We start from the raw sequence: 24615 nt of genomic DNA, 5'->3' as shown, positions 1-24615 counted from the left end.
TCTTCCTGGCTTGTTTGTAGAAGTTGTGCCACTAGTTTTACCACTGTCTCCTTGATGTTCTCTTTTTCTTCCTCTTGGATATTTCTAAATCTAAGCTGAAATTCTTTTTCTTTGGCTTCTAGATTTTCTTGTTGTGCTTCCAGCGTGGCCATTTTCTTTTCTATGGAGTGCACTGTCTTTTCCAGTTCTTTTTGTTGTTGCTTAAATCTTTCCTTCTCTTTTTTGTCTTCCTTCCTTTCTTGTTTCAAGTTTTCTATTTCTTTGTGTATGTTTTTTACTTCTTCTTTCACTGCTGCTTGAACTTCTTCACTGATTTCTCTTTTCATAGCCTCCATTTCCTTCTTTATGTTGTTGTATTGTTTGTCCTGCTTCCCTTCCAGTCTCTGGACATCTATTTGTATTTTTAAGATCTCCCTCATCAGGTCTTTCGTTGTGAACTCTTCTTTCTTAGCCCCTTCTTCTTCTACCGCCATGTCTTTCACCAGCGAGTCTTTTGTTAGGGAGTCTTTCCTATTTGGTAATTTCTTGTCTTTTTCTTTGTCTTTGTCTAGTTTCACTTTTGGCGTCGTCATTTCACCTCTCCGTCTTGGTCACGGTTGAAACAGTTATGCTTTATTGTTGCTCGGCGTTGAGCCCCTAGTTCATCGATACTGTATGTAATACTAGTCTCAATAATGCAAGAACTAGTCTCAGACTTCTACTTTTGTTTAGGCCCAATACAGATCCCTCAAAGGCAATACATATCACTTAAGGTCACTTAGAAACTCAGCACAATATATAATACCTAGTTCTAGAATCAGTTAAAATCACTTGGGGGTTCTACATCAAGTATATATATCAAGTTAATCAACAATCGGAAATAATTTATCATTAAGTGTTTTTTTGTTATGGTAAATACTTAGCTCTTATCACTAATGTCACAGTAGCTAAGGGAAAAGAAAGAAAAAGAAAAAAGGAAAAAAAATAGGAACGAAGCGGGAGAGGATGGGGAGGGTGGGGGGGAGGGGTGGGGTGGGGTAAGAGGGGGAGGGGAGAGGAAGGAGCAAAAAAAAAACAACACACAATTTTTGCAGTTAATACAGTCAGCACATTTCTCCTTTGGTCAGGTCCTTAATGGTTGGGGGGGAAGGGGGAGCGGGTTTGGGGAGTTGTCCAAAATTCGGGGTTAAGATTTAGATAGAATTGTCCAATGGTCCCAGATCGATATGCCCTCACGTTGTCTATGGGGGGGAGCGGGGGGGGGGAAGGAGGAGCAGGTTTGGGGGATTGTTCAAAGTTCAGGGTTGAAGCTTGGGCAAAAATTGTCCAATATGCCCTATTCAGTCTGCTCTCTCGTTCCCTTAAGTTCCAATAATGGTTATAGTCTCTCACCAATTACCACGCTCCTCTTCTGTTGGATCTTCCCGATATCTTTCTCTCTCCTCAATTCCCACTTCACACTTTTCTGTCTTATCCTGCTGTTTCTCTGCTCCAGTCTCCGTTCCTGTCTCTTCTTCTCTCCCTTCCGGCTTGTCCCTACGTCCTAACGTCGTCCCTGCGTCCCTGCGTCTCCTCGCTGCTCGCGTCTCCTGCGTCTCTTGCGTCCTCGCGTCTCTTGCTCTCGTGCGCCTCCTACGCTTGTGCGTCGCTGCGCTCCGGTCCCGCCTCTCGTCCCGTCGTTGGTGCCGCCTCCTCCCCTCGTTCTGGCGCAGCTGCGGTTGGTTCCTCGCTGAACTAAACTGTCGCACATCCGTCCATCGTTTCCAGCTGTGTTCAGTCGCCAATCAAGGAAATCACGGCTCCATTCAATGAGTTGTGAACACAGGTTTGACAAGTCAATGTTTGCTCTCTGTAGGTGCTCAGGAATATTGGCTATCTTTTCGTTCTTTGTTGTTTTATTGTTTGTTGTCCGTTCCATAAGTCATCTTGAACCGGTCCCGATTGTGGCACTGTCACTTATTATTATGTATCTTCTCCTTCCTTTCGCCTCACTTCGCTATGGTTTTTTCGCCTTTCTTCTCTCCTTCTCCAACGACCCGACCACCCTCTGTCTCCTTTATCTTCCCTTTTCTCTTGGAATGCAGCCAAGAGAGGGGGGGGGGAGAGGGGTCGCTCAGCGTCCACTGTTTGCTATTACTTGCAGCCACCCGGCTTCCCTTATTTCGCTCTTTGTTTTCTTGAGATTATTTCTTGTTAGTTAAAATAGGGGTCGGCGTCCTCACCTCTCTGGGTGCACCTTACCGCGCTCGCTTCCTTGGGGTCTTCTTCTTGCGGGTTAGCCCCTCTTGTAGAGATGACCTCCCCGCCAAAAGCGTCTCCCTCCCAGGTTGGCACCACGAAGACCTCCAATCTTCATGGGGGGTAGCTTCAGCTCCTCCTCAGCGCTTGGTAAGGTCAGTCGGTTGAGCAGGAGCTCAACGAACCGTGGCGTCCGCCATGCTTCCCCTACCGGAAGTCCGAGAAGTGTAGGATACTTCACTTAGGCAGAAAACATGAAATGCAAAGATATGTGATGGGTGACGCCTGGCTCAAGAATAGTCCATGTGAAAAAGATCTTGGAGTCTTCATGAACAACAAGTTGAACATGAGCCATGAGTGTGATGCAGCAGCTTAAAAAGCCAATGGGAATTTATCCTGCATCAAAAGGGGCATAGTGTCTAGATTGAGGGAAGTCATGGTGTATTGTCGAGGACTTGATTAATGCTAATCAAGGTGGCCAATTGAGACATTCACACCTGCCTCCAACAGACAAGAGTTCTTTCTCCCACCCTGGACCTTCTACAGATATATAAACCCAATTTTCCTAGTTTCCAACAAACGTCACAACTCTGGGGATGATTGCCACAGATGCAGGCAAAACATCAAGAGAGAATGCTTCTAGAACATGGCCATACAACCCGAAAAAACCTACAACAACCCAGAAGTCATGGTGCTTCTCTATTCTGCTTTTATCAGACTTCACTTGGAAGACTGTGTCCATTTCTGGGCACCATAATTTAAGACCGCTATTGACAAGTGGAACCTGGTTCAAAATGCTTCAAAACTTGTCTCGGATGTAGGAGGCGCTGGTGGTTCAATTCTAAAGTCAATTCCTATTTTCACAGAAAAAAAATATTCAAAACTTAAACACTTTCGAGACTTCCAAATCCCTTTGTTAATTGTTTGAAGGTGTTATTTCCTGTTTCATTGGGTGGTCCTTACTTTGAAAGTAGTTGTTTTAGTCCAGAAGCAGGGGAAAACAAGCAGATGAAATTCCTTCCTTCTCTGGTTTAAAACTGGCTTCTCTGGCTTGAGCCGAGGCCAGGAAATCCCTTCCTTTTCTGGTTTAAGACGGGCTTCTCTGGCTTGTGCCGAGGCCAGGAAATTCCTTACTTTTTTGGTTTATAACTGGCTTCTTGGGCTTGAGCCGAGGCCAGGGACCAGAAGCAGGGAAAAGCAAACGGAGGAAATTCCTTCCTTCTCTGGTTTAAAACTGACTTCTCTGGCTTGAACCAAGGCCAGGGACCAGAAGTGGGGAAAACCTGAATCATTTCCGACTCACTTCATGAGTCATAACAAAAATGGCAGAAAAGGCTTCAGAACAGCAAAGGGACTTCTGGTTTCCTTAAAAATTTCAAAATCACTTCAAAAAAGGTAATTTTTCCAAATTTATTCCAAATTATGAAGATTCCGATGGTACCTAACCATGCCTAGTACCAGCCTCACCTTCCTTAAAAGAGAGTTTGGTCCACCGTTTGGGGCAGCCATTGAGTTCTCTTCGGTTGAGACATTAGTGTTGCTAAAAGGCTAACATTGATTCTGAATTCCTCAATTAGGACGCAATGGAACAATGGCTTCAAACTACAAGAAAGGAGATTCCATCTGAACATGAGGAAGAATTTCCTGACTGTGAGAGCCGTTCAGCAGTGGAACTCTCTGCCCCGGAGTGTGGTGGAGGCTCCTTCTTTGGAAGCTTTTAAACAGAGGCTGGATGGCCATCTGTCAGGGGTGATTTGAATGCAATATTCCTGCTTCTTGGCAGGGGGTTGGACTGGGTGGCCCATGAGGTCTCTTCCAACTCTTTGATTCTATGATTCTATGAATTAAGGGTAGGAATCTTAGTGATTTCCATGGTTTTGTGTTTTTTGTGGATTGTAATACCTCTTAACACTAGCCCATGTAATCACTGATAAGGGATTATGGGAGTTGCTATTCATACCATCTGGAGACATCAGGGTCCTCGGCTTTTGTGCAATGTGTTAGCAAACTTTCCAGCCTGTGCCTGAAGACACAAGTCATCTGCGATGCGAGCATCATAAAAGATAGGCCTGTCAAAGAAGCTTGAATTTATCCACAGAGTTTGCACTGTATTTTACAAGGGCCTCCTGTCCGTTAATCATCATCCTGTTGTGAATTATAGCACAATAGAGCTGCACGTGACCTCTCTTTGTATCCTTCAGCTGTAATGCTCCAGCCGACAGCTCTGGAAATGTGACACCTGACTGAAATTCATGGCTTCTGTTCGGGAAGTGACAGCAGATATTTTTTTTGAAAAGACGCAAAAACAATTTCTTGACATTGAATCAAATTTTCCGTGATGTCTTTCTCTCTCTCTCTCTCCTACTGTAGTTTACTGCACACCTCTTGTTCAGAAGTAATTTTCCTCCTCCCTCTATAATCCATTTCTGACATTATAAAAATATGTTATTTTTTTTTAAGAAATGTAGTGATACACTTCTTTGTACTCCTGAGAGATGAGGCTGATCTTTACAATAATATTCGGAAGCCTTATGCTACATATCTAAATATAACATAGTTATGCAAAGGCTACGATTTTTACCCACAAACATTCAGCTTAAAATTCTGGACAAGGGGGAACCAAGCACAAAATTGTGAGTGATATGGGAAAGAAAGCAACATTTCTAAAGAGGATGAGGACAATTATGTATTACGTCGAACCAATTTTGGATGTCTTTTTAGAAAATCCATAGCCCCTCTGTCATATGGCCCTTCCACACAGCCCTATATCCCAGAATATCAATGCAGAAAATTCCACATTATCTGAGTGTGGACTCAGATAACCCAGTTCAAAGTAGATATTGTGGGATTTTCTGCCTTGATATTCTGGGATATAGATCTGTGTGGAAGGGCCCTTAATCACAACAGGAAACCATCCAAGAGAGTGACCAGGGAAGTAAAGGATATCCATAAACATTCACATTTTTTGGTATTTAATGTTGTAGGCAAAAATAAAAGACAGAACACAAAATAGAGAAAAGGAAAACATACACAACAACAACAAAGTTAGGAAAACAATTATATTATGATTAAATCTTACTGATATAAAGTAGACTTACTGGTTACTGACAGCCTACCCATTTCGGGTAAAAGTGTTAATGAAACTATCTGGCAACTTGGAGATTGTATACACAAATATTTATAGCAAATGTTTTCATTTATTGAAGATTCAGAGCAGCTGTGCTGACAAAACACACACAGAAAAGAGTCTATACTTGGGGGAAGACCATTATCATATAATTCCCATCCCAAATTGTGTATGTCCAACAAAGGGGACTGCAGCTTTGCTTGCTCTTTAGTCTTTCTTTTTGAATGATTTGTTCCTTTCTTTTGCTTTCTTCTTCACACTTTTCAGAAGTTCATCTCATTAGTCTGCCTTTTCCTTCAAAGGTTGGCTTACATAATAAATAAATAAGTCACTAATTCCATTTTTTCATTGCATACATATTGTATGTATGTTCCCCATTGGCTATAACATATATGGGTGCCATTTTCAGAGATGCAGATTTTGATTTGGATCCATTTAATTGCATATAGATTGTAGGGAACCATACACATTTACCACTTGGTGATTCTTCCCGAGTGATGGGAAGCCAAGACCCATGCTCACTTTTACAAACCATCTTACAGTTCATGAAATTGATACCTTTCTTTTAAAAAAGCAACTAGCTTATCCATATTTATTTCCATTCGCTGTCACTTGATGCTTAGGTGTTGGCGGTGGCCGGCAGGGCCTTTGCACAACTCAAACTCGTGCACTAGTTGTGACCATACCTCATGAAGTCTGACTTGGCAAGGGTGGTCCATGCGTTGGTTACATCCAGATTGGACTATTGCAATGTGCTCTACATGGGGCTGCCCTTGTGCAGGTACAGCTGTACCAGGAGCTCCAATTTTGTTTGCTTTGCATTTAATGTTTGTTATAGTCCTAAGTTTCAGGGACTCTGCAGATAGATGGCTTCCTTTGGCTGCAATCATAGGGCAAGCCACCTGCCAATTATAGTTAGATTCCCTGGTCCCACCTCTTTTTGAGTTTCGGAGGGAATAGGAGCCTTTTTGAGTTCAGTCCACACATAGAAGCTTTCCATGCAGGACATAATACCAAGAGCTCCTGTAGAAAGCTTTGTCTTCTATGGCTTGGCCGGGGAGATACAGCCCACAGCTTGGCCGAGGATCATACAGCTTTACAGCTCCTTTGCTGAAGGACTTCAGCCAGCCATCACCGAAACCTGAACTCCTTTTCCCTTGGAAGTCTACAAAGCTCTGCTTGGTAAGGGTCACTCGCAGAAGCCAGACGCAGTTGGTACCGGGTGCAGGGGCCCCACGCCAACAGAGGCAAAGACAGACTGCCCAGATTAGAAGTTAAGGATTTCCCCATTAGTTAAATTACAGTTTATGAAGATAGTGCCTGTTCCCAGTGAACAAGATTGAGAGAGAACCAATAGACTGTTAAGAAGGCCTAGAAGTACCTGTTTGTTTTCATTAATAAAGAACATTGTTGAACCTTTAAGCAATCTAAAGACTCTGTTTGGGGAAATTCAAGGGCCTTTAATCTGAGGCAGCCCCGGCATCCCGTTGGGCACACAGAATTTATGTCCTGTCTACAGTCTTATGTACAGGCCCAGCGTGCGACAGCACAGCCCTTGAAGACGGCCTGGAAGCTCCAACTGGTACAACAGGCTCCTTACTGGAGCAAACTATAGGGAGCATACCACGCTCCTTTTAAAATAGCCTCACTGGCTGCCGATAAGTTGCTGAGCCAAATTCAAGGTGCAGGTTATGACCTATAAAACCCTAAACAGTTCAGGCCCCACCTATCTTTGCAATTGCATCTCCCTCTATGAACGGGTATGGATTTTAAGATCTTCCAGGGAGGCCCTCCTTTGCTCCCACCACCGTCACAAACATGGTTGGTGGGGACAAGAGAGAGGGCCTTCTCGGTGGTGGTCCCCCGCCTCTGGAACACCCTTCCTAGAGAAATAAGACAGGCCCCATCCCTCCTCTCCTTTCGTACGAGCCTGAAGACCTGGTGGTTTCAACAAACCTTTGAGGACGACTAGTTCTAGCTTACCCCAAATACTGTTGCAATTGGCCACATCTTTTTCTACCAGTTACCCAGGTCACTTTCTTCTATTAGGCACTGGAAACGTATAGTCATAGACTCTACCTAATTTCCCGGGCCCTCTAAAATTGCACTAGCCCCGGCCCTGCCTTTTAAATTGCCTTGAAGAGGCAGGATTATTTGAAATATATATGTGCTATTGTGGTTTTTAATGTTTATATTGCCTTGTTAATTTTATGTTTATGCTGTTTTCCTTGTATGTATGGATTATGTTATTTGGAAACCGCTCTGAGTCCCCTCAGGGAGATAGAGGAGTATATAAATAAAGTTTTGTTGTTGTTGTTGAGTTCATTTCACTTAGTACTGTTAACAAACTCCTTTTTGGGGGGGACAAAACTAGTTCCCAACGGCAAACATTTTCTTGTGAGAAATGAAGAACATCATAATGCCATTGACTTAGGAATGTATATAGCTTACAACCTTGTTGCAATCTAACATCAGTTAAGCAAATCCCAACACAACTGGCTCACTTTGAGAGAACAATATCCATATCTGCATACCAGAATTTGTTAAATCCATCCAGAAACAATACTTTGCGGTACTTTGGGGACATGATAAAATGGTTGCCATTTCTGGATATTTGATCAAGTGTCATTGCAAAACAAAGAAAAGTAAGTATAATCATGTTGTGGATGCAAAATAAACAATCTGGTGGGTGTCTCTGTTGCCAGATTGGAAAGATAGAAAATTCAAGAGAAAGGGAGATAAAGAGGATATAGCGCAATGGGGAAAAGAAAGAGGCATCCGATTTTAAAATAAAATAAAGCTGGCCTTATGCTTTATTATCCCAGTGTAGGTATGGAAAAGTGCTATTTGTTCTTGTCGCTCAAACAAAGGCAACCTATTGTCTTTCAGTCTATTCATAGCAATTTTGTAGTATGGCGAATCTTTAAAGAATAAGTGCTTCAGCTTTCACCTGGGTAAAAGATAGGATTGCAGCTGATGGAACAGTCACAAAAGTGATGAGAGTGAAATGCATTTTTAAAGTAGAGCTCAGACGAGAGGTGTGCAATTCAGCCAAAAGGCATGCTCATGTTCCATTGCATGTTTCATGTTCCATTGCATGTCCCTCATTCTGTTGACCAGGAAGTTACTCAAAAGGGGTGTGTGTGTGTTTCTGTTGCATTTGGCAGAGAGTCGGCCCTTTGCTACAATGAGAAACTTTAAAGGCTCAATCCTCAGTCATTTTAAGGCCTATCTGCATGAAACCTACTTCAGTTGTAGACCCAAATTGCAACTGCAGGTGTGCCAAGTTTCAAAATAATTCACCAATCTACTGATTTCTTAGAATTATTTTAAGTTTTAACCATAACATAAAAAAGGAAAGAAAAAAGTTGACTATAAGGGAAGGTTTTTAAAAAAGGAGATTGAACCTGGGTGTCAAAGGGAGGGGGTGTTAGGAGTTTGGAGTGGTGTAGTGGGTTAGAGAAAAGAGGCCTGAGATTGGTCTGTTGGCTAGCGGTAAGAATTCTACAGCTATTAGGGAAATCACTGGTAGAGAAGGGAAGAGATAGATCCAGGATAGGACTATCTGTGCTGCTTTAGATTTACTGTCAGAGAAGCAATCCTGTCAGTATTTCTGTGGAAGGAGAGAGAAGAGTTTATGTGAAACTAAGTCTGAACTGCTTTATGTAACTACATGCTTTTTAAGCCAGTATTTTTGAAACAGCCAAGCTTTTTACCTGAATTGTTCCTGTTCTATTAAATAAACATCATTGTTTTGTTACAACAACATCTGCCTCACGTGTGCCTCTGTGGGCGAAGTTTTCAAAGCAGTTCCCTGAAGTAATCAAGAGCTTAATGGTGCCAGCGTATATTCTAAAGAACAATCTTTAGTGTTACCTCAGAAACACAAGCCTTAGGGCTAATCCAACACACTCTTGCCTAAGTTACTTCCAGTAAGCCAAGGGCTTATTGGCGCTTCTAAGTTGGTGGGTGCCAGAGGGCTTTCAAAAGGCATTTTTCGGCCAGAGGAAAGTTCCAGCTTTTCCTTACAGCCTTTTGGTTTTGGGGCTTGTAAACACAGTAGCCTCATTTCAATCTACGTGCTGTTTTTGGGGGATTTTATTCCCAAATAAAGTCCCTACTTATTATACTCCACCACATACACACTCTATTTCCAAGGCACAGAGTCAAATTCAGATGCGCACGAAAGCAGACTTTCGTGTTGAGCAGATTTTCATGTGGGGAGGGGTCTTCTCATTTTGTGCTTCTGAAGAAACAGAAGACATGAAAGAAATGGTAGAAATGGTAGGAACGAATTTTACGCACATGTCTAGTGGGTGGCCAAAATCATGAAAATCTCTTACAGCTTGGAAAGCCACCACCATCCCTCTACAACTGTATAACTCCATACTGTAGCTGATGATACACTTTCGAAAGCTGCAATATTTGAGATTCATTTTCTTTTTTTGTAGTTCAAACACCAGGAAGGAAAATACATTTGCTCAAAAGAAATCAGCCTAGAGAAACAACAGAAGAAAAATTCAAATTATTTCAGAAAAAAAATGTGAATGAATATGACAGGAATGTGACATTCCTTTCAGGTTAGTTGTTTTCCCCTTGAAGACTCCCCCTTTCCCCCACTTCTTTCAACATTTATTTTATCTCACAGACAAAAGAACTTGGAGGGCTTTTGCTTCATCTGATTTAAAAGAATGGCAGGCAAGATCCAGCAAGTGATGTTGCCTCACATCTTGATTTAAACACAAAGTTGCTCTCTCTGTTATCTCTAGGAAAGAGTGATTGAATCATTTCTTCCAAAACCATTTATAAGTACCAATGAGAAACCATCAGGTGGGTTGTGTAGGAGAAACTAGAGTCAAGGCTGTATGTAGTATCTCCATCCCACTCTTTCAGCGGCATGCCTTCCAGTTTTCATTTTGTCCCCATAAAAAGATCCTTTGAAGTTGGTTGAGAAATGGCGACTGCCTCAAGGCTCCCCTGTAAAATGTTCAATAGGATAGGAAGAAATTAGTATAACTGATCATTGCTGTGCAGAAAATGCTATTTATAATTTCTGCCCATTCATTTCAATTAGGAGAGAATTGCATATCTTTCAGGAGGGACAATATTGGAAAGTCCATAATCTATTGGAAATTCCAATGCACCATAACCTTATTGCAAAGGTAAAAATGATGTTGGAGCCCCCGGTGGGTTAAAGCACTGAGCTGCAGAACTTGCTGACCAAAAGGTCACAGGTTCAAATCCAGGGAGCGGCATGAGCTCCTGCTGTTAGCCCCAGCTTCTGCCAACCTAGCATTTAGAAACATGCAAAGGTGAGTAGATCAATAGGTACCACTCCGGTTGGAAGGTAATGATGCTCCATGCAATCATGCTGGCCACATGACCTTGGAGATGTCTATGGACAATGCTGGCTCGTTGGCTTAGAAATGGAGATGAGCACCAACCCCCAGAGTCAAACACAAACCTTTACTTTTACTTTAAAATGATGTCACCTTCATTTGGCAAATTTGAATTTCCATGAAAATAGAGACCACCTGAAAACCACTAGTCAAAAGAAAAGTATGACCTTGTTAGAAGTCAACCTTTAATGCAAGTGATGTTCATAAAGTATAAATGTAATAGCACACAGGTAGCTCAGCTGTTAAACTGAAAAACCATATCTTTAAATGGCCAAGGATAAAGTCAGGCCACTACAAAAATATATCTGGTTAGCAGAGGATGGTTGCTTGAAGGAGAATTTGAAGTTGTTATTGCTGTTGCCCCAAAAGAATATACATTCCCTTAAAACTTATTTAAAATATGCATTCAAGAGACAAAAGAAAGTAGTCTCCTTTGAAAAATAACATATCTTGTTTACTAATTTGTTTGTTCATATTTACCGTACAGACACATAGTCTTGAAATGTCTTTAAGCATATCTGTAATTACCTAAAGGAGCCCGCAGTGGGTTAAAGCACTGAGCTGCTGAACTTGCTGACCAAAAGGTCACAGGTTTGAATCCGGGGAGTGGTGTGAGCTCCGGCCATTAGCTCCAGCTTCTGCCAACCTAGCAGTTTGAAAACATGCAAATGTAAGTTGATCAATAGTTGCTCCGGCGGGAAGGTAACAGCACTCCATGCAGTCATGCCAGCCACGTGACCTTGGAGATGTCTATGGACAATGCCGGCTCTTCAGCTTAGAAATGGAGATGAGCACCACACTCCAGAATCGGACACGACTGGACTTAATATCAGGGGAAAACCTTTACCTTTACCATACTCACTCAAGACCATGAGCACATACATCCACCTCCAATGAAGTGGTAAGCAGACTTACTACACTGAAGTCCATGAACACACATCTACCTGAGGTTTAGCACAGCTAGTAAATCATCAGCAACTATAAGATCTATCAACCGAAAGATTGCAACTTCGAATCCCCGGATCAGCATGAGCGGCCAACCGTCAGCCCTGATCACTGTTTACCTAAGCAGTTCGAAAACAGCTTTAGCTGTAATTAGAGAAATTGGGTATCACTAAAGCAGGGGAGGTGTTTTACAACGCCATAAAGAAAAAGAAGATCAGAAAATGCTGGAATGAGGAAGTCCTGATGGCTCTTCATCATAGAGGATGGAGCAACAGCACCTCCTGTGGACTCTAGCCCAACCATCCATGGCATCAACACAACACCTCCTTCTGTGTATTGTCTATACAAATGGCATTGAATGTTTACTTGTGATCGCCCTGAGTCCCCTTCAGGGTAAGAAGGGTGGAATATAAATAAAGTGTTTTTGTTGTTGTTGTTGTTGTTGTTGTTGTTACCTCACTGAAGTCCAAAAACAAAACTGAACACAAAACAGAGTCCTGAGTTTGCACATGTTTAGTACAATCACATCTTTAATTCCTTCCACATCAAAGAGGTAAGTCAAACTGGCAAATCAACATACACATATAATGCAGGTTAAGAGTTGTATATATATTAACAAACAGTTAGTGGAGGCTTGGGAGGTTGCTATTTCCAACAGACAAAAGGGCAGAACAACAACAGTAAAAGGTAGTGACTGAATGTGAGCCAAATCACAGTCTCTGGAGTGAAATAATCACTCTTTTAAATAAGCAGAACCTCTCCAAACACGATGCCGGGATGTGGGAGGGCAGCATTATGGGAGATCTAGTTTAAGACTAAGCAGGGTTCTAATGATGCTGCACAATATTTTTACTGCCCAAGAGAGGGAAATATATGAGCTCATATAATTAGTGTTGTCAGAAGAGAACCAAGCAGGATTTTTACTTGGATTTGTGGATCTAAATTAATCCCACTGAGGACATCTAATACACACATACATACACAGAGATTGGAGTTTTTCAAGTTCGATTTTCTCCGTCCTTCAAGCAGAGAAGTGTATGAGGCACGAACGAAGAGCCTTTCCTTCTCCAGGTCTTTTTGGACCACAACTCTCGAGCATCTTTCAGAGCTCAAGGTCATGAAAGTGCAAGGATTCCCTTCTCCATCTCAGTATGAAAGTAAATTTTTGCTTTGCAGGTAATAGAAGCATTTTCAGCAAAAGTGAGAAATGGTAATGTTATCCCCTCCTTGTTATTTATTTATTGTGTCAGAAGCGAATTGAGAATATGGTTATAATGTATATGTGCTGTCACACGCTGGGCCTGTAGCAATTGTCTATTAACAGGACGTGATCTTTATGTGCCCAGCGGGACGCCGGGGTGCCTCGGCTGAGAGGCCCTATGAATTTCCCTATACAAAGTCTTTAGAAGCTTGGAAAGTTTAACAAAGTTCAGTTCTTGTGGGTTTTTTCGGGCTATATGGCCATGTTCTAGAAGCATTTCTCCTGATGTTTCGCCTACATCTATAGCAAGCTTCCTCAGAGGTGACCTCACCTCTGAGGATGCTTGCCATAGATGCAGGCGAAACGTCAGGAGAAATGCTTCTAGAACATGGCCATATAGCCCGAAAAAACCCACAAGAACTGAGTGATTCCAGCCATGAAAGCCTTCGACAATACATTTAACAAAGTTCTTTATTGGCGCAACAAATCAGTCAAATACTTCTTAGATCTTCAACAAATCAACCAAATATTTCTTAACTTGTCTACAATGGACAGTCAACTTTTTTTTCTTCTATGAGGGAAATCCTTTTGACCTCTCCCTGGGCAATCTGTCTTTTAGGCTTACCTGGCGCAGGGCCCTATTCCCAGTTCCATTTTGCTTTGTGGGGACCCGAGTAGACCTTACTGGCTAAAACTCTTTTTCAGCTGGAGTCCTTTTCCCCAGGAAAAGTTTTATGAAGGACACGTAATATTTTAAAAGCAGAGAATGATAGGAACGTGCACATCCCTCATGGAAAGTATTCTGTGGAAATACTATAGGAGATTGCATGTAGAATTTAGTAACTGTCCCTGGTGCTGACGTACTTTTAAAAAATATTATTCAGGTTGCTTCCCCCCTCCCCCCCTTTTTTTTTCTAGATTCAGCTTCTCACTGAATCTAGTGGATTTTATGGACAGCTTTTAACATACTAGGTCTTTCTTAAGGTTGGTCTGCATCTCGTGGTGGGAGAGCACAGTCTGTTCAGTGCCTTCCAAATTGCCCAGTCTTCTGTGTGTTCAGGGGTGGAGGGAGCTTCTCATATGGTATCAGCCACTGATTAAGGTTCTGGGTACTAGCCTGCCACTTTTGGACTCTTGCTTGCTGAGGTGTTCCTGCAAGTATCTCTAGTTCTTAGGAAGCTATTTCTTGATTTAAGGTGTTGACTTGCTGGCTGATATCCCTTCCTTGTAATGTTTTATCATTAGCTTGGGGAAACATTTCAGAGACATTTGGAACGGATTCTCCCCCTAATGCAAATACACAATAATATAATAATACGTTACTATATTACCTTTTAAAAGGGGGAGTTAAAGTGGATTGAAAAAGTAACCTCGAACCCATGAGTAAAATAATTACTTTTTTGGTGGTAACAATAGTACTTCAGCAGGTTAGTACTTCTAAAAACAAAATCTTCTGAAACTCTGAAATGCATATATATACTTGCCTCTGCATTGTTGGAGACTTTCATGGTTGGGACCACTGGGTTGCTTTGTGTTTTCCAGGCTGTATGCCCATGTTCCAGAAGCATTCTCTCCTGATGTTTCACCTGCATCTGTGGCAGGCATCCTCAGAGGTAGTGAGGTCTGTTGGAAACTAGGAAAAAGTGATTTATATATCTGTGGAATGTCCAGGGTGTTGGAGGTAGGTATGAATGTTTCAATTTGCCACCTTGATTAGCATTTAATGGCCTAACAGTTTCAAGTTGTGACTTGTTCCTGCCTGGGGGAATCCTTTGTTGAGAGGTGATTAGGTGTTCCTGATTTTTTCTTGTCTGGAGTTCCACTGTTTCTGAGAGTTGTTCTTTATTTACTGTTATGATTTTAGAATTTTTTAATACTGGTAGGCAGATTTTGTTCATTTCCATTTACAGCTTGGTATCCAGTGCTTTTTTGGAAGTGTCCCTCACTCCAATAGATACAAGGAAGAGGGTCTTCTCTGTTGTGGCACCTCTGTTGTTATAATAATACTCACTCCAATATCTTTCAGGCACCAAACAAATAATTGTGCCTTTTCCCAACTTTTAAATTTAACTGTTGTTGATCTCTTTCATTTGGGTGCTTTTGTAAAAAAAAAAAAGAGTTCCCATTTTAGCTTATTTTAATATATTCATTATTTTATGGTGTTTAAATATTTTATTGCAAGCTGTCCTGAACATCTATTTGATGGGTAGGGTATGAATTTAAATAATAAACAAGTCAGTTAAAGAGCCTGTAGGCTTGACTTGTTCTGGAGTGAATCAGGGTGTAAAACCAAATGATCTGCCAGTCCTTCAGCTGTTGCTCATTTCCATTCAATAAAGATAATTATGTTTTTATGGTCTCCGAAACCAACATTTTAAAATGTAACTGAAACAACAGAAAGAAAGAAAAAAAAACCAAGCAAACTTAAGCCTAAATTTCTATCTTGGCGAATTACACCTTCAAGATTAGTTCCAAACTTCCTTCCCTTGATTTATGAGAATGCTTATTTAAAATATGGGGATGTCAAAATGCTGCTTACATAACAATTAAGTAATAAATGAGGAATTGACATATGGTAATTGGATTGGCTGTGTACATAAATTATTGAATCCTTGTTATAAGCATTTGGAAAAAGAAGGATTTCTTTTTGTGAGTTTCCAAATGAAATTAAGGTGTTGTGTTTAGCTTGCAAATTAGCATTAAAAAAAAAACAGTTGGGAGTCCAATTACTGGTTTCCAACTTTACGCTGGGAAAGATCCAGCCCCACTGATTTTGGCAGGCAGCATTTAACAATTTCATTGAAACTGAATGCTAACTTTGGCTCTGGACAATTTTCAGTGAATTTTTTCATGTATACATCCAAAACAGTGGTTCCCAACCTTTTGTTGAGCAGGGACCACTTGACCAGAGACCACATTGACCAGGAACCACTTTGACCAGGGACCACTTGACCAGGGACCACTTGACCAGTGAGTACTTTGACCAGGGACTACTTTGACCAGGGACTACTTTGACCAGAGATTACTTGGCCAGGGACCACTTGACGAGGGACTACTTGACCATGGACTACTTGACCAGGGACTACTTTGACCAGGTACCACTTGGCCTAAGACAACTTGACCAAGGATTACTTTGACCAGGGACTACTTGACCAGGGACCACTTGACCAGGGACTACTTGATCAGGGACTACTTTGACCAGGAACCACTTCACCAGGAACCACTTCACCAGGGACTACTTTGACCAGGGACAACTTGACCAGGGACTACTTTGACCAGGGATTACTTGACCAAGCACCACTTGACCAGGGACTACTTTGACCAGGGATTACGTGACTAGGGGCCACTTGAACAGGGACAACTTCACCAGGGACTACTTTGACCAGGGACCACTTGACCAGGGACTACTTTGACCAGGGACCACTTGACCAGGGACTACTTTGACCAGGAACCACTTCACCAGGGACTACTTTTACCGGGGACCACTTGACCAGGGACAACTTGACCAAGGACAACTTTACCAAGGACTACTTGACCAAGGACCACTTGACCAGGGACCACTTGACCAGGGACTACTTGGCCAGGGACCACTTGATCAGGGACTACTTGACCAGGGATTACTTTGACCAGGGACCACTTGATCAGGGACCACTTGATCAGAGACTACTTTGACCAGGGACCATTCATTAGTACCAAAAAGGTTATGAATCAGTTTTTGGTCAACTTTAGATTTAGTTTGGTTATTTGGGGTGCTGATTCAGAAAAGTGCATTGGCTGGACCATATCAGCTCTAGTTTCTGATACAGAACTATGCCATGGTCAGTGACAGGGAAGGAGTGGTAGGTAGGAAAGAAGGAGAAATAAAATAAAATAAAATAAAGAGGAAGGAGGCTCACACACCATATTTTTGTCCTTGCGACCCACTGGTGGTCACACATTAAGAACCACTGGTTTAGATGGACCCATAGTGAGGCTACAGCCCTCCGAGTATAAAAGTTACAGTTCTACCACAGAGGAAGTGACTTCAAGGTATAGTAATTATGATGCATACATTAGGTTATAATTGTAATTGGATCTTCATTAATACAAAGGAATTACAAAGAGTTAGTTACTAGTAACTCATTTCCCCATATTTTATGGGGCAAGAGCAAACTGTTAACGTCTCATTACTTTCCAAGGGATGATGGAATTGTGGCTTTAGCTAATATTCTTTGGATTTAAGCCATAGTTGATTACAGAAAATCATTCTCTCCAAGACCTGCATCATATCTCATTCATTGTTTTTTTGAAAGTTCCTTGTTTGACTTTTTGAAAGATGATGCCTGCAGTGAAAGATTATTGTTCCAATATGAGGAATGAGGAGAGATAATTATCCTAATAACATTTCGTGAAGCTGGAAAAATATATGGTTATTTATATAGCACATTAGCATTTGTAGTGTATGCAAAACAAGTAAATAAATGTTGAACTAATATATTACCGGAAAAGTCAATATTGATTACTTTGAAGCTGAAGTGCCAAATAAGGTGCTGTAAAAATGTATTTCAGTCCAACCAAGAAGGGAAAATATTATATTCAAAGTAAAATAAATTGCTAGGCTATAATTTAATCACTTAACCCATTGCAATCATATTTTGCTGTAATTTATTGCATATCACACTAGCATTTTTTTTAAAAAAGCACATTACTGATTCAACTATGATGGTGATTGTGAGTGTGACACTACAATAACATCATTGGAGTCATTTATCTTTTTAACTAATAGTTCATTATTTTAATACATGAATCATTTTTCTAAGCCTCTCCTAAGCTTCCTACCATTCCATCCTTCAGGGCCGAATACAGAGAACATGGAGGAGGATGGAAGCGCTACTTAGCATTGAATGTTTTCATGTAATGAGAGCAAATTACATTCACACTCTTTCATTTGGTTCTGGAGTTGTCAACTATTATCTAGTTGTCTTGAACAAACATAAGAAGGTTGACAGTTTCCACAATCGAGCAGTTTCATCTCCAAGTCAATCAGAAGAAAAGGTAAAGGTTTCCCCTGATATTAAGTCTAGTTGTGTCCGACTCTGAGTGGTGGTGCTCATCTCCATTTCTAAGCTGAAGAGCCGGCGTTGTCCGTAGACACCTCCTAGACCATGTGGCCAACATGACTGCATGGAGCGCTCTTACCTGCTTACCACTTCATTAGAGGTGGATGTATGTGCTCATGGAGTGAGTACGGTAAAGATAAAGGTTTTCCCCTGACATTAAGTCCAGTCATGTCCGACTCTAGGGGCTGGTGCTCATCTCCATTTCTAAGCCAAAGAGCCAGCATTATCCATAGACACCTCTAAGGTCATGTGGCCGGCATGACTGCATGGAGTGCCATTACCTTCTCACCAGAGCAGTATCTATTGATCTACTCACATCTGCAGGTTTTTAAACTGCTCAGTTGGAAGAAGCTGGGGCTAACAGCAGGAGCACACCCTGCTCCCCGGGGTCAAATCACCAACCTTTCGGTCTGCAAGTTCAGTATAATAATATGCACAGGCACCACCTAAAATATGAATGCGTGCTCACCAAAAATATAATAATGCAGCGAGTAGTAGTAGAAATATTCTAATTTAAAATTATTAGATGGGGAGATATACAAAATAATCCCAATGCTGCTCAGCCAAAATTATAAAGCTGTCAAAAGGAAGAGGGAGTATGGTTGCTGAACCAACTGTATATTTAAAAGTTAGGAACTGGGAACCACTAAAACTGAGAGACTTAAAATGATTCTTCAAATGAGTTCCGCTGCCACCATTTTTACTATTAATCAGGCTGAGGTAATATTGACAGTTGGTTCTGTAACACAGACTGTGCCACTATAGATTCTTAAAGGCTGCTGTGAAACTGGCTTTTAGTAGTACTTTGACCACAAAGGTATTCATACTGAGACTGGTATAAGTTGAATAAAATAACAAGAACATTTATTGAACAGGCTTGAAATATTCAGGTACAAATGCTTAATGGTTTCAGTAAAATGCTGGCATAAAAAGTTTGTGGTTGCATTAGAGTAAAATCTTAAAATCTTCTGGGTTACAAGTTTAGGTTACAAGAAAATTACTTCAGGAAATGAATCTCTGAAAGTAACTCCCAAAAATACCCTGAACTACACTTCCTTAGGAACTGAACAGACCACTAACTGGGTACTGCTCCTCCACAGTATTCTAGCTATTTACTCAATAGCTACTTGAATATTTCACAAAAGACTGACCCAATCTTCTTCTCTAAACCCACACTCGCTCTCACTAACACCAGCACTTCTTCTCTCTCTAATACCCAACTCAAACTGGAACTTGAAGCCTCAGTTTAAAAGACACTTTTATCCTCTAGATCACTTAGGCTCTGCCTCTATCTTTGTAGCCAATCCTAGCCTTCTTATTTTCCCTCCAAGACTTGAACACGTCCCCTCAAGGCAAACCTAACTAAAATGACTTCTCCCTGTCTTATTTATTTATTTATTAATGCGCTTGTATACCGCTAATATCTCAGCCTAAATCGGCGACTCATTGCGGTTTACAACACTTAAAAAACAACAATATTCAGTTTAAAAGCATAAAACACATATACAATACAAATTATTGGGCCACCAATAACCATCCAATGCATCTCGTAACTGGAGTCGCAATCCAAATTCATCGTCCATGATTACCAGTCCTTTAGTCATCATAATTCGTTGCAACGGATTAACCGAATGCTTGTTTAAACATCCATGTCTTCAATCTTTTCCGAAACACCATCAGCGAGGGGGCTGATCTTCCTTTTCTAAAATGGATGTCGTGGCTTCACCAGGCCCATTCCCTTTAGGCTTAAGCTAACCAGTTAAGGTAAAGGATTCATTACATTCAGCAACTCAGCAGTTTAACTTACTGCCCCACCAGGGAGCCCAAGTCAGTCATACATGAATGAAATTGGATTTTGACTTCCAAACATTTTCATGATGGTCCAAAGGAGTTGAACATGGGCAAGACTTTTGCTTCAGTGCCTTTATATTCAGGGTGCAAAGAACATGAGATTTTGGGTTTTTTTCCCAACTAAATATGGGAGAAACCAAAACTGACTGTTGAAGTGACTGTATTCATCTTAGGACACATTTCAAAAGAGTCCATGTTTTCGCCAGTCATTCATTTGGACTATCAAAAAGAGGCAATACCTAAATAAATATTTTAAAATTGTATAGGAGTTTGGAAGACACCACATTTCTTCATCCAGGAAAGAGGGCAAAACATCACACAAAAGAAAGAGAAGAAATAATATTGGTGTAGACATAAAGTTTGCATGTCATTTTGAGAAGGTTATGCAGGAAGGCACTGGCCCAGCTGTATGCCTCATGTGATAAATTCCATTGTCATATTCTACTTAGAAACAATATAATTCAAATTCTTTATAACTGTTTTTACTTCCATTAAATATTTCAAGATTGGCTGCCCTTTTTTTCCTGACAGGCAGAAAAGTTGAACACAGAGCATGTCTTCATCCCAGAAGTTCACGATTATTTTGTTATTGCTTTCGGTGATAGATAAAACAGTCTATTGTTTATTAACTATATCCAGTTTAGCTTTGTAGTAGTTTACAGCTCTAAGCAACACCTTGCTTTGTGGACTAGGAAAAACAGACTGGAAGTAGTGATGATCGGTTGATGGAGCAAAGTGGTCATTTCCAAGCTAGACCCAGGTCTTTGAAAAGATGCTAGAATAGAAGAGAGAAGGATTTGTTGGGAAAGTAGAAGCAGAAAATTTGCATGCAGAAATACATATCCTAATTAAATATTCAGGTCAGAGGTGGAAAATAAGACCTCTGCTGAAAAATCTCGAGAGCCGCTGCTAGTGAAAGTAATAATGGGCTCAAGTTGGGAGAAGTTGCTTTTTGGATACTAAAACTCACTTTTAGGAATTCAGAATGATTCCAAACCAGAATATTTTTATTAGGTATGTCTGACTTTGCATTAGACCAAAATCAAGATAAAATTTTGACTTATATGATGACGGCAGCAAGATTAATTTACGCAAAACTTTGGAAACAGGAAATGTTTCCAACTAGAATATCATGGTTATTAAAATTACTGGATATAATGAACATGGACATACTGACTTATCAAATTTCATCCCATTCTCCAAATGGAAAGAAAACAGACTGGACATTAATAAAATGTTTTTTGAAAAATGAAAATCTGGAAATAAAAGTTAAAGAAACGAATGTATGAAATACACGGAACAATTGAATGTATATACAAATAGGACTAGCAAGGTATAAATCAATTCTTTTTCTTTTGATAATAATTCTTTGAGGTGAAGACAGGAAGTACCAAGTTTTCTTTTTAATTCTTTGTCCCCCCCTTGGTTTCAGTTTTGGTGTTCGTTTTTTTTCTTCCTTGTCCCCACCTCTTTTTTTTTTTTTTGGACTATAGTTTTATCCTTCAGCCTTCCTACTTTCCTATATACTTATAATGTTCCTCCTCTTTTATTGTATCACTATAACTTTCCCGAATAAAAATTATCAGTAAAAAAAAAAAAGAATGATTCCAAGCCAGTATGCCCAGTAGATGATATACTTGTGCGTGGAATTTGTTTATTCCATTTCATTTCTTTTGGTACCTTCGGTAGTTTGGGAGCTTGCAATGATACGGGCCCTCCTGGTATGAAAACCTGCCTGACACAAAAGCAAGTGGGGGCCGATCTCAGCTCCTCCTCTGCTTTTTGGCACCACAGTTTTTTTAATTAATTCCCCAGCGAAAAAGAAAAAGAAAGAAAATTCTAATTGGGTTGTTGTAGGTTTTTCCGGGCTATATGGCCATGTTCCGGAGGCATTACTCCTGACGTTTCGCCTGCATCTATGGCAAGCATCCTCAGAGGTAGTGAGGTCTGTTGGAATTAGGAAAAATGGGTTTATATATCTGTGGAAAGACCAGGGTGAGACAAAGGACTTTTGTCTGCTGGGGCTAGGTGTGAATGTTTCAGCTGATCACCTTGATTAGCATTCAATGGCTTGGAAGTGCCTGGGGGAATGTTTTGTTAAGAGGTGATTTGATGTGCCTGATTGTTTACTCTCTGTTGTTTTGCTGTTGTAATTTTCGAGTTTTTTAAATACTGGTAGCCAGATTTTGTTCATTTTCATGGTTTCTTCCTTTCTGTTGAAATTGTCCACATGCTTCTGGATTTCAATGGCTTCTCTGTGTAGTCTGACATGGTGGTTGTGAGAGTGGTCCAGCACTTCTGTGTTCTCAAATAATATGCTGTGTCCAGGTTGGTTCATCAGGTGCTCTGCTATGGCTGATTTCTCTGGTTGGAGTCGTCTGCAGTGCCTTTCATGTTCCTTGATGCGTGTCTGGGCGCTGCGTTTGGTGGTCCCTATGTAGACTTGTCCACAGCTGCATGGTACACGGTAGACTCCTGCAGAGGTGAGAGGATCTACACAGAGGTGAGACTACATAGAGAAGTCATTGAAATCCACAAGCATGTGGACAATTTCAACAGAAAGGAAGAACCCATGAAAATGAACAAAATCTGGCTACCAGTATTAAAAAACTCAAAAATTACAACAGCAAAACAACAAAGGGGAAACAAACAGGCACATAAAATCACTCTCAACAAAAGATTCCCCCCATGCACTTCCAAGCCATTGAATGCAAATCAAGGTGATCAGCTGAAACATTCACAGCTAGCCCCAGCAAACAAAAGTCCTTTGTCTCACCCTGGTCATTCCACAGATATATAAACCCATTTTCCCTACTTCCAACAGACCTCACTACCTCTGAGGATGCTTGCCATAGATGCAGGCAAAACGTCAGGAGAAAAATTGCCTCCAGAACATCGCCATATAGCCCGGAAAAACCTACAACAACCCAGTGATTCCAGCCATGAAAGTTTCGACAAAATTCTAATTGCCTGAAAATGACACTCCTCTTCCAGGAGGTCATTGCTCTTCCTTACCTGGAAGTGGAAAGCCTCCTTGGAAAGAGTGCTTGACTGCTGGCATGGTGCAGCCTGGGAGAGAAAGCATGCATGCCTGCCAGTGCCCCTGCCTGCAGCTGAGCACCTCCTCTAGAGTAAGAAACAGAACTTGCCTACTTGCCTTGGAAAAAGTGTGTGTTTGTGCAGGCCCAGGAGAGAAAGCACATGCACCTGCCTGCAGCCAAGTATCTCTCCTCTAGTATAGAAACAGGTAAGAAGCCTCTTTAAAGCATGCGCCTGCCTGAAGCTGAACACCTCTCCTCTAGAGTAAGAAACAGCTTAAATGAATGCCTAAAATAAAGGGAAGGGAGTCTCGGAAGCCCCCCCCCCCCCATGGGCCAATAGAAAATGGTTCTTTCGGTACCACAGAGCATAAACAGATACCTGTCCTTACGATTTCGGGAGGCTCCCAAAAAATGGACCAGGGCCCCCACTGAAAGCCAGGACATGAAATGGGTCAAGGTTTACCCAGATTGCACAAGCCTAGTAAATGACAAGAAGGGCTACCTCAACACAGGGCAACATTGCAGGTGAGACACTTGCATCAATATCAATATACTGAAGCTGTGATAGCATGAGACAACTTTCTTGAGCCAGCTTACTTTTCTGAACGTATCTCCCTCACAGTTCCACCTTGTAGTCTAAGATCTGCCGGGGAGGTCCTGCTCTCGGTCCCACCAGCTTTGCAAACGCGGCTGGTGCAGACGAGGGACAGGGCCTTCTTGGTGGTGACCCCAGCCTGTGGAATTCACTCCCCAGTGAAATTAGATCAGTGTCCTCCCTCCTTTCTTTCAGAAGAAAACTGAAGACGTGGTTGTGGAACCAGGCTTTTGGCTAATGGATATAAGGGCACCTGAACAGTGAATTGGACCAGACGGTTGTTATAATGGAAATGCCTTTATGATTGGATAATGAATGTTGTTTTAATGTTTTATATTGTATGATTTTATTCTGCTTTATAATTGTAATTATTGCGGCATTGAATCATTGCCATTTTTAGCCGCTATGAGTCCCCCTGCAGGGGTGAGAAGAGTGGGGTAGAAATGCTGTAAATAAATAAATAAATAAATAAATAAATTCTTTCAGCCCTGACCTTGGTGGAAGTCTTTTTATCATATTAGTTCCAGCTCCAGATGAAGCAGTTAGAATTGGAGTAAAATTCATGTGGTCTTCTAGATCTTGTTGGACTTCTACTCTTACTTTGCCATTGGTTATGTCATCAAGAAATGCACAAGCTAGAGGGCACATCAGTGTGGGCAGTCAGAAGAATGATTTTGATATGGTTCTATGGACTGCATAATTCCCATCTACATGATGAAGCTACAAAAGGTTGTGCAGGTTCAAGGTCTGTCAACTTTCTTCGAGGACTTCCACGCTTTGAATCCAGACACAAATGTTAAAAGAGCAGTGAGTAGATCAAAACATGGAGTGTGAAGCGGATGACATTTTTGATGATGGGAAGGTGGTTCAGTTTGATAAGTGTAAATGTAAAAAGAAACAAGAAGAGCTTTCCAGATTGATACAGAGTTCAATCTTTCTAACCCCATCAACTAGATAAGTGTTTCTAAACCTGGGGGTCAGGACCCCTGGGGAGGTGACAATGGGGTTTTAGAGGGTTTACCAAAGACCACAAGAAAATATTTATTTCTGATGGTATTAGGAATCTTTTTGGCAGAGAAGGTTGAAGATCTCTTCGCCTGTCCTTCTCTTCCTTTTTGGAAACGGACAGTGAATCCTCCC

Source organism: Anolis sagrei, chromosome 10 (assembly GCF_037176765.1).
Source record: "Anolis sagrei isolate rAnoSag1 chromosome 10, rAnoSag1.mat, whole genome shotgun sequence".
NCBI lineage: Eukaryota > Metazoa > Chordata > Lepidosauria > Squamata > Dactyloidae > Anolis > Anolis sagrei.
Note: the sequence above shows the minus strand (reverse complement) of the source record.